Source organism: Drosophila innubila, chromosome X, assembly GCF_004354385.1.
Source record: "Drosophila innubila isolate TH190305 chromosome X, UK_Dinn_1.0, whole genome shotgun sequence".
Lineage (NCBI taxonomy): Eukaryota > Metazoa > Arthropoda > Insecta > Diptera > Drosophilidae > Drosophila > Drosophila innubila.
The window spans coordinates 7,270,554-7,279,436 of NC_047626.1; the positions used below are offsets into that span (position 1 = coordinate 7,270,554).

General features: G+C 32.2%; 1 long non-coding RNA gene across 1 annotated transcript; it reads right to left on the reverse strand.

Annotated features, from left to right (window-relative positions):
* Window positions 1–4,215: 4,215 nt before the first annotated feature.
* Window positions 4,216–6,424, reverse strand: LOC117792592. Its single transcript, XR_004618186.1, has 5 exons — window positions 6,286–6,424; window positions 5,486–5,674; window positions 5,149–5,337; window positions 4,768–5,094; window positions 4,216–4,713 (listed from the first exon to the last, which is right to left on the reverse strand). It is a non-coding gene; the product is annotated as an uncharacterized LOC117792592 (long non-coding RNA).
* Between the last annotated feature and the right edge of the window lie 2,459 nt (window positions 6,425–8,883).

Sequence of the window (8,883 nt, forward strand, 5' to 3'; positions counted from 1 at the left end):
CGGAGAGACAGACAGACGGAGAGACAGACAGACGTACAGACAGACGGACAGACAGACGGACATTGCTATATCGACTCGGCTATTAATGCTGATCAAGAATATATATACTTTATAGGGTCTGCCACGCCTCCTTCTGCCTGTTACGCACATATTCTTTAAAACAAACCCAATAGACCCCTGTACTTTTTTTAAGTACAAATATCCAAAATATTGCATAAGCCCGAATAATGAATATCCATTGCAAATTTGTATTATTTATATTTTAATGAAATTCTTGCAAAAATTTACACTTTGGAACAGCTGTTATTTTTTCATATAAAAGAGTTTAATGTATTTTTTATGTGTTGGCATTAAAACTGTCTATTTTTGTAGACTTGTCAAATTTTTGTAATGCCAAAAATAAAAACCCGGTTGAATTCCCCATAGTGCATTGAGGCGGTCAAGTGTTGTGTGTGTGTGTGTGTGTTTGTGGGTGTGTGAACTGCCTTTGGCTGCGTTTATGTTTATCTATCCCTCTCTCTCTCTTTCTCTCGCTTTGTCTTTGTATCTGTGTGCTGTTTACCGTTGCGTGTGTTGCCTGTAAATTGACGCATTTCGCTTGGCAAACATTCCACACGCTGCATTTCAATCATCATTGTTTTGTTTATACACACAGACACACATGTATCTGTGTGTGTGTGTGTGCGTGTGTTGGTTTAATGCCTATGCTGATCACAGTGACTGTGGTGTGTTTGGTGTTCAACCATCTGATGCCAACAGCGGAAATGGACACGTCTTTCTGCCCCAAAACAACACCAAAATATTCCCTATGATGCTCTAAAGTAGGCTACGGTAAACACTCGCTAACACAGCCAGTCGGCATAGTCCTCACAACAACTTAGATTACATATAATTTAATGAAATCAATTTTAATTAATTTTAACTAATTGTAATTTTAGTATTTTGTATTTTGCATTTATTTATTATAATTACATTAATAATACAATTTTTTAATAAATTTAAAATAATTAATACAGTATTTTTAAATCCGTTACTTATATTTATTAGATTTAAAACTAACGAGACATGTTTCAACATATTTTAAAAATTATATGCAGCATATTTTAAATTTATTCCTATTTTAATATACTGAACATAATTTTGCAATTTTTGATTATAAAAATAATGTAATATCTGTTCGGTGATTGTAATTTATCAAAGTATAGCAATAATGGCAGTGCCAGAAAGAATTGTAAACAAATTAATAAATACTTTGTATTCCTTAGACAATTAGTCAAAAGCTGATTAAATATAAAAAATAATTTTAAATAAAAGTTTTAGTATCTTTTATATTTTAATTCCTTTAATTTGTTTACTACAATTCTTAAACTATTACAGTTCTACTGTGTGTAGCTTGAAAATACGACTTGAAAAGCATGTAAAACATTCAATAAAAATATTAAGCATACGCCACGTTCACGAGTTTAAAGTGCAAAGCAACAGCCGTTTGATTTGTAAGCTCGTCAAGTGCGTTATTTGCTTTATTTTTACTCGATATCACATTTCTTTGAATGCTTCGCATGTAACCATTTGCATTGTCAATCATCTGTACACACACACTCACTCACACGCACACACACACACACAAATACAAGCACACACACTTCTAAGCATTCGGAATCAAATGGTAAATGGCTAAAGATTATCAGTTTCATTCATAATATTTACTCAATTATGCGGCAATAAACGCGGCCTCAACTTGGTCAATAAAAATGAAACGTGTGTGGCATCGCAAATCAAAAATAAAAAGAAATAGTAAGAGGAAAAGCTGAAAATAATGTGGAAAAAAAGAAGAAAATAAATAAGCTTGCTGCCCAAGAAAGAATTATGGCCTAAAACCTACTGACCAAGTACATTTGCCGTTGCTCATCCTTAACTTTAACTCGAAGCCAGGATGCTGACACCCTATTTTTTTGCTTTCATTCTTTTTTTGTTTGCTCTGATGAAAGACTGGACAATTGTTATGACGACTTTTGCTGACTTTGCACACAGAGAGGAAAAGAGAGATAGAGAGATAGAGAGAAAGAGAGATACTTGAGTATATTTGCCATGACATGCGACCACTTGGCTAATTTCCATGTTGTTAATAACGATTCGTAGGCCAAAAGAAACAAAAAAAAAACAAAAAAACTAGAGCAAGAAAACTACAATCGAGGTCACCTCCATGTTCACTTTTCATGGCAATTCATGCAGTGTATGCAAATTATGCAATTATAATCAATTTTATGCTAAATTTGCAAATATATTTGGCCCCTAAAATTTCCTAAAATTTAACAACAATTTTATATGGCATTGAGATGGGCTTAGATTACTGCTTGGTTAGCCAAAAGGTCACAGACAAGTTGCTATGAATTAGCAATGAAATCAAATTAAAACTTTAAGCCCACAAATATTTGCATTTAAATGTTGTAAACTGGTTAAAGACTCGGTGACTCGTAATTTTTGGGTTGACTCGGTGACTTTTTGCAAATGGATTTGTGGGGGTTTTTTGAAAGTTTCACTCGTAAATATTGTAGCAACAACAACAACAAGGATGGCTAAATTATAGTCAAGTGTGGCAGTGGCAAACATCATTATCGGAGCTTTCATCAGTCAACACACAGCACAGTGGCTGCAGTAATAAAGTGACCATGAAATTCAACACCAAAAATATGCATTTTAAAGTCTTTAAAGTTTTGCACAGCTACAGCTTGAATCAATTAATTTAATTATATATGTAGTTCATTATTTCTTTTTGCCACTCGGAATTTATATAAAATTATTTTAATCTACACTTTCTGGTTGAAATTGAGTCGAAAAATCAGCACCTTCATTAGCTTTCTTCACCATAAAAATGAATATGTTGTTTAAAACTGTTTTTGCTTTATCCAATTGGCTATTCAAATATATTTTTATGGAATGAAGCAATGAAAATTAAAAAAAAATTGTTTTCTTTATTCAAACAAATTTTTTTTTTTAATTTTTTACACAATATTTGTAGTGAAAAACTCTTTAAAAATATATTTGTTAAATAATTTGCGCCACTGTGTGGCGGCAGAAAAGTTTCAACTGTTTCAATATTACGCATACGCCCTACATGCCGACATGCCTTGGGATTTCCCTTCGCCTTCCCGTTACGATTGATTTGCGGCAATTGCTGTCTTGACATTGGCCAAGTTGAGCGGCAAAAGAGTTGACTTTGAGTTTGAGTTGAGCTGAAATTTTTTTGGGGGGGGGTGACAAACCAACAAACAAGCCAACAGACAAAGCAAACATAGCCCAACAAATGACCAAGTTACGAGTTACGAGTAAAACAGCCACATGCCAACCGACGGCCAGTCAACCAAAGTCAAACACATATACAGTACACACACACTCACACACACACTCTCTCACACACTCTCTCACACACTCTCTCACACACTCTCACACAACACACACGCACACAAAGACGCTGAAAGCAATATAAATTGCGCCAAAATACTCATACGCACTGTGTGATGGCTTGTGGTGCTCAGCATGAGGTTTGATTGAGGCCAAAATGTCTGCGACTTTTACCAGGGCTGCAAAGCATGAAGAATTATATTTACTATAAGCTGACTTCTGTTCAGAATTTGTAAGGATTATAATCTTAAAAATATATATACTTTATTATGTAAAGGTCATTCAGTTAGTAACATTAAAAATTCAATTAATAAAACTAACAAAAGGAATTTCAGCTATTTGAGACTTAATTAAAAAAGTATTTATTTGTTGCTTTAACATAATTATTAAAAATCACTTATTTTGCTAACCAAATACAAACTCACACTTAATAATTTAATGTAATTTTTTATTTAAAAATAAATACAACACAATTTCAGTTTTTTGGCCAATTGTTTTCAAGGAGATTTTTCTGAAAGCGCTTTCTAGACTTTTTTTCGCAATTTTTTAGAGTTCTGTTCCCGTCAGAGATTATTTCTTCTTCACTTAAGACTATCATTGTCAATCGTAATTTTTTATTTAAAATAATCAAACAGTCGATTAAGTGATCTATGCTAAAAATGTGCAAACAAGTAAAACTTATAAATAGGAAATAACAAGATTATTTGGTATATTAAAATTCAACAGTTTATTTATCAAATTATTGTTGTCTCGTATTAATTTACAATTTTTTTTATACATATGTTAAAAATTACAAAAAATGTTAAAGTTAAATGAAAGCCTATAAGAAATTTCAATTAAATCTAATAACTACACCGACACGTTGGGGGAGTTTTATTTGCCAGTGCGGCTAGCTATGCCCCTACTCACAGCCGAGGGCTGTCAGTGAAGTTATTAGAAACTAATCATGGAAAGAAAACAAAAGAATTAGGAATAATATTATAAATAGATAAAGATGAATTTATAACTTGAAACTTGATCAACTCGCAAGTTCAATTCCTCAAGGAGCAGCTAGACAAAATTTATAAAGAACTATCCGATCAGATGTCTTTATATGTGGCATGTCCTCTCCAGGCATTTCGGAAGCATCACGGCACCTTGCCAGAACGAATACTCTTTTACAAAGACGGTCAAGTCTTCAGTTCGAAGTGAGAATTCCTCAAGGAGCAATTAGATCAAATCTACAAAATTGCTTTGAAACGTAAAAAATTCAAAGATTTAAACGAAGGCAGTGGTGAAAAATTTAATAAAGTTTAAAAAAAAAAAACAGCACTGAAAAGAATAGTTAGTTTTAGTAGATGTAATAAATAAATTATTGGCACTTACAAAATGTTATTTTTATGCAGGAATGTATGATAAGCATCATGTAGTGCTAGCGACCAGATTGGCAAAACACATTATTAAATGTAGTGGCAATCATCCAGGAAACAAAATGGTAAGATGTCCGTTTAACAACACACACGTGCTGCAGTCATCGTGTCTAAACACCCACATATCAAAATGTCCTAATGTAAAGGACGAAAGACTTAAGAAACATTGCGAGCGGAAGATCCAATCAAAACTGAAGCAGACGATCCGAAGTTAGAACCTCGAAAATTCAAAGATTTAAACGAAGACAAAGAGGAAACAAATCCAATAAAGTTAGAAAAAACCCTGAAAAGAATAGTTAGTTTTAGTAGATGTAATAAATAAATTATTGCCACTTACAAAATGTTATTTTTATGCAGGAATGGATGATATAACATCATGTAGTGCTAGCGACCAGATTGGCAAAACACATTATTAAATGTAGTGGCAATGAAGCAGACAATCCGAAGTTAGAACGTCAAAAATTCAAAGATTTAAACGATGGTTTAGAAATAAAAAATTGTCAATAAAGAAATGACTTTGAAGACCCTGGAAAAAAATAAGAGTTGGTTTCAGAAGCCTTTTTTTTCCATTTAAGTTATGTTTTTCTTCTTGCTTTTTTTCAATCTTTTAAAAAAGCACAAAAACACAAACTATAAAAATGATAAAAATGATATAAAGAGGTAATTGCACTTACCTATCTTGGGTAAAAAATGTAAAAATTTGAACATGAAGACGGCGTATCTTGTCTGGATCCTTTCTCTCTATCCGGTTATCACCGTATCGTATCCTTGCCATGTGCACATCTATTCAGTGATCCACGTATTCGAAAATATCTTTCTCAATAATCAAAATCTCCAAGTCAGCGGAACAGGAACTATGCAAACTATCAAAAGTTCAGAGTTTTATTAAAAAAAAGAAGACTTTGAGGACCCTGAATCAACAAAAAATAGTTAGATTTAGATGTAAATCCTTAGAAGCATATATAGTTTGCTTTTTTTCTGTACTTTCGCTAGTTTTTTAAAGTTCTAATAAAGCGCATTAATACAAATTAATTAATACAAGTTAAAAATGTGATATAAACATGTAATTGCATGATACAATAATATAAGGTAGCGACATCTTAGAGAGCACTCTCAATTTTTGCTGTCTCATTGTACTGACAAGATGTAATTGTACAAAGTGACGTCTTCGTTGACAGCTGGTAAGCTCTAAAATTTTGACGTGCTCTCTCTTCTCTCGACTCTCGAAAAGAGAAGCGCTAGAATGAGATAGCAAACATTTTATGTTCGTTTGGTTGTTTTTTCTGCGTCAAACAATATTGTCTGAACAATATAATAAAATAAAGTAATTAGTAGTTAAGTTAAGTAATTAAAAATTAATTAGAAAAAAAGAGCTACGAATTTCGACGTCGCGTTCTTTGCTTTTTTCTTTCGCTGTCATACTTCTACTCTTGTTGCTACCTTTATTCTTGTACCATGGGGTATTTTGACTCACAATTTCAAAATATTCAGCATGTTTTATGCGGCAAAAAAAAAGTGGCAAAGTCACAACTGTTTCTTGACCCATGAATGTTTTTTTGTCAAACACTTTTACTGGTACGTCACACAAAAAAAAAGTATAAAAAAAAAAATAAAAACACTTTGAGCAACTCAAGAAAAAGTTGCTACATTTAATTTTAGTGAAAAAAAAAAGCCAACGAGAAAATAAAACTTGTAATTCACTGATGTTCGCACTTTGACGGTATAAAATAAACTGGCCATATTTACTTGCTCAGTTCCTTATATACAGTTTAGAGCCGAAATTAGCGCCTTCTATGATTGTTAATTTATTTAAAGAAATTCTTCGCCTATTTTGATGATTGATAGAATATTCTTATTTATTTGCTTATCATTCTCCAGAGTTGCATCTTTAAGTTAATCGATTATTGATTATAAGATTCTTTTAAAATCGAGTGCTGTAAAATGCACAAAGTAAATAGATAATTTGCTTAGTGTTAACAGTTACAGAAAAATGTTAACAACATGTTAAATGTTATAATTATGCAGCCCTGGTTTTGAGTAGGCGACACCAAGTCACCAACAACCAAGAGTCTAATAGGGCATGGACGGAGCGTGATAGGGAGGCAGGATGTGGGAGGGGAAGGGGTAGGGGTAGGGGATGGTACGTGGTGGGGGCTGATGGCACAGACAAGAAATTGATGTGCTCAGATAGACAAACAAACGCACAAAGCAACTACACACAGTTGGATGGATTGTTGCAGGGTTGGATGGGCAGCATGGGTTAAGATGGGTTACCGAGGGTTAAGGCGACTAGGGCGTGGCAGACGTCGAGGCGCACAGCGTTAACGATATGCCAAATGTATGTAGGCCAACAACAACAAGAACAAAGAGCTGCATACGCAACACTGAAGGACTATTGAATACCCTGTAATTTGGAAATATTTTCTCGATTTAAAGCTATGTCGCTAATACGACTAAATGAGCTCTAAGGACTAGAATATGAACTGTAATTTAGTGAATAATATTCAAATCATATATATTTTAGCCATATATATATAAATTGATCGTCTAGAAGATACGCTGTAGGTTAAGTAAGTACAATTTTAAGGTTATCAAATTTTATCAACTACAAAACGACTTGTAAATAGATTCAACTTATTTTGAAATAGACACAATGTAAAATTGATCGACTAAAATATACTCTATAATTAAATTCACACAATTCATTTTTCTAAGATATTGATCGACTAAGAGATGTTATATAAATAAATGCACACATATCATATCAAGTGTATTAAATACATATTCAAATGTGATCGACTAGATGATGCTCTTTAGATACAGCGTGCATACAACTCATCAAGCAAATGCATCGCCTACAGATACTCTGTAAATAAATACACATATAACGTTTATCAAAGTGACTGATGGAGTAGAAGACACCCTGTAAATATAATAACTTATATAATAATATGCTCTTTAGCATCAGGAGTGTTTGACATATACCATTTCACACATTGTGTATACTCTTGCTCAGCTATTTACAGGGTATAGTTATGAAAAAGCTGCAAAGTTTTCACACAGACAGTCTTCACATAACCAGTCCAAAAGGACGGCAGAACATTGGAACAGTGGGTTATAGCATTATGATTACAATGACGATAATCATCATCATTATTATAATAATGACGTTATAAAAACGTAATGCGAAACTTGCTTAAATTGGTAAAAGGCGAAGACAAACAACGACAAGATTTGCCTCCTTTTGACTTGTTGTGATAACAATATTTGTTAAGGTTCGACTTTGACTTTAACTGAAACTTAAACTGACATTCAAAAAGGAGTACGGATTCTTCCATGATGGGAAGGAGATACTTACCTTGGTTCTATCAATAAAACAACATTTCCAAAGTGATGCTCTAATAAATAATGCCACAATCAGTTCTTATTAATTGCATTAATTATTTAAATAATAATTATTACCATATTACTTTTAAGTATTTGGTTTATAACTTTGATAAAACTTATGATTTCATATTGAGACCCATTTATTTTCAGAGTCATTGGAATCGGTTACAATTTATTAAAAAAAAAAAAAAAAAAAAAAAAAAAATTATGAACTGTAAAGAAAAAAGTTAAAATTAGAATTAGAATTAGATTTGGGGTATGCAAAAATTATAAATGAACCAACATTTGTTGCAAGGATTGGGGAAAACTCAGAAAAACCCAATCAGATCAATAAAGATTAGTGTTGTAATTATTAATTGTATGAATGTTAAACTAGTATAATGTAATTTAACAATTTATTTGTATTAGTAGGGTCAGGGATTTAACGAAAAGTATTGGAAAAGTGCGGATTTTAGGGAAGGGAGAGGGAAAGAGAGTTCTGAGGAGAAAACGTGAAAGAGGCTTTTATAGTTCGTTTAATTTTAATAAATCATTATAATTATTTTTAAATAGTTTTATATCTATTTCCATTTTGCAAGAAAAATTGAAAATGGGCAAAAAGGTTATAATGCTTTTATTATGAATATATAAATATACATTTTCTTGATTTTAGAAACTAACTTTTTTTATAATTATTATAGTATAG